Source organism: Pagrus major, chromosome 1 (assembly GCF_040436345.1).
Source record: "Pagrus major chromosome 1, Pma_NU_1.0".
Taxonomy (NCBI): Eukaryota; Metazoa; Chordata; class Actinopteri; order Spariformes; family Sparidae; genus Pagrus; species Pagrus major.
The window spans coordinates 39,290,545-39,295,849 of NC_133215.1; the positions used below are offsets into that span (position 1 = coordinate 39,290,545).

General features: G+C 43.0%; 1 long non-coding RNA gene across 1 annotated transcript; it reads right to left on the reverse strand.

Annotated features, from left to right (window-relative positions):
• Positions 1-971: 971 nt before the first annotated feature.
• LOC141000042 (uncharacterized) lies at positions 972-2,048 on the reverse strand. Its single transcript, XR_012179509.1, has 4 exons — positions 1,978-2,048; positions 1,524-1,637; positions 1,196-1,416; positions 972-1,071 (listed from the first exon to the last, which is right to left on the reverse strand). It is a non-coding gene; the product is annotated as an uncharacterized lncRNA (long non-coding RNA).
• Positions 2,049-5,305: the final 3,257 nt, after the last annotated feature.

Sequence of the window (5,305 nt, forward strand, 5' to 3'; positions counted from 1 at the left end):
GAAGGCTTTCTGTGATGCCATCGAGATGCCCCTGGATGCTGGTCCCCGTCTGTGACACAAAGAGTTTCATTAGTCTGCTGTTAAAATGAACCATCTGAAAATAGTTGGAAAAAACATCTAAAAAACAAACAAACATACAGATAACATGACATGATTAGACTTGTTAGGATGAGGGACAAAACTACTAGCTAGTTGCATTTCTAGTTGCAATAAAATGAACGTTTGGAATGACTTTTGTATCTTTTATTCACTATAATAGTTCATGATTCACAATTCATATGGAAGTGTTTAAAAATAAAGTTAATGTATTACACAAGTTTTCATTTGTAATGTTGCACATTCAGACCACAAGGTGGCATTAGTGTTGTGTCAACTTAAGTGAGAAAAGGTCAAAGTTTAGAACTGAAGAAAAAATAAGTGTTGGCTATAGGAAGAGAGAGAAATGTTGATATATGCAAATTATGATTGTTCATCCAGTAAATAACTACAAAAATACAACATGTAGCGTGATATAGCTAGTGATGTTTCCTGTATTGCAGCCTTACCTTGATGAACTTCACAAGATTCTCACATGCTTGTCTGGCGGAGAGCTTTCCTGGTCTCTTGCGGCCATGAGGTGACAGTGGCAGCAGGTGTACAAGGATCAGGTCCCATCCTGAAAGAACAAGTAATAAAGAAAAAAACAAAAAAACACTTCCATAATAAAGTTTAATACAAAAAACAAATCACTACTTGCTGTACTGAAAATGGTAAGCAGGTGGCAGTGTTGCACTTCTTATGCTCCCATTTATACAAAATACAATGAAATTAACTACATCAAGTGCTCTTTCCTAAAACATTAAATCTTATCACAACCAAACCAGAACAACAACAATATAATGCATTTATTTTTGCCTCACCACTTTCCACTTCTGCTGTGGATTCCGCATTCTGAATGAGGTACTGAAGGTCATCTGACTGTGTGAGACCACAGCTTTGCTCGAGGACTTTTTTCTTGTATGTAGTGGGCCACTTCTCCAGGAACTTTGCAGAGATGGCATCATCAAACAGCAAAGTAAAATCTTGCTCAATCTGTAGAATAGATGAGGTCAAGTTGTTAAATCTCCTTAACTCATACAATTTTAATAGTCACTTTTTTCCAACATGCAAGTCAATTTTTACAATTTACAATGAAGGTAGTTTAAGATCAACGTACTAATACTTCTATGTCCAGGAATCTCGGGAAGGCCAGAAAGATGTCAGAGGACTTCACTGGATCATGAATGATATTTTGGCGATAGTTGAAGGTCTGCCTCATCTTAGTCATAACAATTCCTTCATCAGCTGTATGCTTCATCAGTGCAAAGGCCTCAGAGCACAAGATGTCTGTCATTAGGTGACTGTCCTCTCTCAAGTCTCGATCAGCTGTTGGGCACCCTGTAACAGTGGATATGGACATGTCCTAGGATTTAATAAATAAGGCTTGGGAACTCTGCCAGGTTTTTCATGTGTACAGTTTGGTTCCAGGTAACAATAACACATACCTGTTTGTGTTTTTGACAGTCTCATGGCCTTCTTTTGTCCACCAGAAGCTTCCTTTTGGACAAACTTCAGTCTCCAAGCCAGATACTCCCATCTTCTGCATTGTAATAATGCTCCTAAAAGGTGTTATTCAAAATGAAATATTTTGAATATGTTTAAATCAGCAGGAGAAAATATCTTCACACTTTTAATCTTAAAACTTCAGCAGCTGAGCTGAACTTGCTCAGGACTGGAGTACTAAACTAAAAAAGGGTTTTAAACTCAAAGTCAGGAAAGGGTTTTAAAGTAAGAGTTAGGGAAAGATGGCAGAGATGGTGGACATGCATAAATGTTAGTATCTTTAGTTTTACTCAAACCATAGCCAAGCAAAAAAATCTAGATATACATCATGCCTGAAAAATGTCTTGAGTTTAGAAGTGAAGAGTAAATGCTGAATTTATTGTTTTCTGTACTTACATAACCCAACTTGCTCCTTGGATCAGCCAGGTATGGAAACAAGCTGATGATCCCCTTTGCGTAATCCTCTTTGACACGCCTTGAAGGACTTGTCCTACACAGATAGACACTATGAGCACCGTTGGAAGTATTGGAGTTAGGGCTGGGCGATAAAACGATAACGATAATTATCAATGAAAACTTTTCCTCGATAGAGATATGAAACATGGTCGATATAATTTTCGATAGATTACATTCGTCCATATTTTGACAGACAATACGAATAGCCAATGACAACGAGAGTTGCGCCGCACTGAACCAATCACGTGGCTGGAATAGAGCCATGCCAGCAGCTAGTCGCGGCGTGTTTGTTTGTGCTGCTGCAGCAGTTTAAAAAAAAGAAAATGAGTGCTCCGACGAAGGAAATGACGGAAGCCCAAGACGTAAGGGATGACATCGTTGACAAGAAGGGCCCGAAAAGTTCGGTGGTGTGGAGGCATTTTGGTTTTTTAAAGTCCGACACGAAACAGAGCAGTGTGCACTGCAAATTATGTCAAGCACATGTTCCGACAAAGACGGGGAATACCACTAATCTTTTCCATCACCTGAAGCAGCGCCACCCGCTTGAGCACGGAGAACTTTTACAAACACAGCCCGGAACAAGTACTAGTCTTCCCCCCAAAACAACGCCTGTGCAGCAACAACAGAAGACCATAGAGTCTCCTTTATCCAGTGTCATACCTTATGACCGTGATATCACACCGTGATATAACAAATGCAGTAGCTTATTGTATTGCAAAAGACATGCTACCAATAAGCACAGTGGAAAATAAGGGGTTCAAGTGGATGCTAAAAGTTGTGGACCCTCGTTACAAACTACCTGGGCGTAAACATTTCTCCCACACCACACTCCCACAGATGTATAATGAGTGTAGAGAGAGAGTCGAGAAAGAACTGCAAAATGTAGCACACTTTGCTACCACGTCAGATATGTGGTCCAGTCGCACATCTGAGCCATACATGAGCCTCACTGCCCACTTCATAGACAAAGACTGGAATCTGATAAGCAAATGCCTTCAAACGGTGTACTTTCCGGAAGACCATACAGGTGAAATAATTGCTGCAGGACTGTCAGAAGCACTTGCATCCTGGGGCTTGAGTGAAGACAAACAAGTCTGCATCACAACAGACAGTGGGACGAATATAGTCAAGGCCACATCCCTCAACAACTGGACTCGGCTGCAATGCTTTGGGCATCGACTTCACTCAGCTGTTGGTAAGCCCCCCCTCTGCTGTATATATCCCTGCCTCTGCTGAAATGTATTTGTAATCATCAATATCATATATAAAAAATAAATGTATGTACAGTGTTGCAATATGCAAACAATAACAAAATCTGGACAGGGTGATTAAATTCTGGCATGTTAACTTAGCATTTAACTTACTGTACTGTTGGATGTTTTCACATTACTGTAAGTAATCTTTTTTTTTTGATTAATTGAATATTTATGTAAATTTCAATTCCTAAATTGTTTTATTTAAGTTCCTAATTACTTTAGAAACTAGGAACTGTTAAGGAAATGTTTAGAAATGTCCAGCTCAAATAAATAAGGAGGAATGAGCTTGAAATCCCACATTAGCATACAGCAACAAAGTGATAGCAAAAATAGAGAGAATAAGGAAATAACAAATAGTAAACAAGAAGTATAAAAAAACAAGTGTGGCCGGAGCACTGTGTACCCCCTCTCGCAGCAGGGCGCTGTGTTGTGCTATTGGGAGCACTGATTGATGGGCGGCACCGCGCCGCTATATAGAGTGTCCATACCTGGCGCGCCTCTCTCTCTCCTTTTCCGGATCCGCTGGTCCCTGGTGGTGGCTGTGGCCTGCCGTGGTGAAGCTTGGGTGGCGTGGCTGTGGTTTGGTGCTGTCGTGCTTCTTGGCGCACCTGCCGTTGCGGTGCGCGTTTCCTCCCGCAGCGCACAGACTGTGGTGGCGTGGCTGTGGTTTGGTGCTGTCGTGCTTCTTGGCGCACCTGCTGTTGCGGTGCGCGTTTCCTCCCGCAGCGCACAGACTGGTGGCGTGGGGCCGGGTTGTCCCGCTGGTAGCCCCTCTGGGTGTGATTGTGCCTCCGTGTGCCTGGAGTATTCCTCCTCTCGTCCTCTGTGATGCTGTGCCGGTGAGGCCGAAGTAGCTTAACCCACTGCTGCAGCTTCCTGGACTGCACTGCTGTTTTGGCTCTGCTCTGGTCTCATTGACCCGTTGTGGCCTCTTCTGGACCTGTTTTCGTCCTTGGGTTGTGCGGCGCTGTGTGGCCCGGTTGACTGCCCGTGGCCATTGCGCTTTTCATTGAGCTCGCGCCTGGACTGGAATTGCCACTAAATACTATTGATTTATCAATTACTTTGTTAATGTGATTTGTCTTGTATGTTTGTAGGTTATTATGTGTATTGGTATTTTGGTTTCAGTTTCTTTTATTACTTTGTGTGCGTGTGTGCGTGTGTGCGTGTGTGTGTGTGTGTGTGTGTGTGTGTGTGTGTGAGCTGTTAATCACTGAAGCCGTTTTCATTTTTCCCTCTCTGTTTGTGGACAGGCGCTGTGGGCCCAAGGCGGCGACCCAACCCCTGGTGGTGGGTTTTCCTCACAGATCCTCAGTTGCGTGTGTGTGCAGTGCCACGGGTGTTCTGATTTAGTTTTTCCTCCTCCCTTGATTTTGGTTCTGGGCCGCCGTGGTAAGCCTCAGCTCCGTCCACTCATCCATTCATTCCCCCTCCCTTGGCCCAAGTGGTTTCATGACGTGCAACAGTTGTTAAGTTGTGAATTTTATTGATTTGCAAAATAAAGTATTTCTGTATATATTTTCTACAACAGTCTCTTGCCCTGTGGTAATTTTGGACCTTGCGTGACCTTACAAAAATTATTACATTAAAAATTATTATAACTATTTCCTGGGGCGCAACTCCCCAGGTGGCGTTGTTGGTACACACACCTTTTTCTACCCTCCTCTTGCCACAAACTTGGCGTTGTTGGCAGGGTTACCACATTTAAAGGGGCAGAGACGTGTTTGGTTTATTTTCTTTTTCGATTATTGTGATTTATTTAATTTTTCTTTTTCTCATTTGATAGTTATTTTTGTAGTCATAGAGCCAAGGCAGCAGTGCTCATTCCACTGTGTAGCTTTTTCATATCACCTTGTGAAGCTGTCTTCCAGGTGACCATGGAGGAGGAGATGCAGCAGCTTAGGGAGTTGGTTTTGCAACTTAAGGCGGACAACGAGCGACTCCGTCGGGAGGGTGCTGTTTCCCCGGGGGGCCCTAGTGGGGCTGCTCCGGCCTCTTCGGTTTCAGCTGCA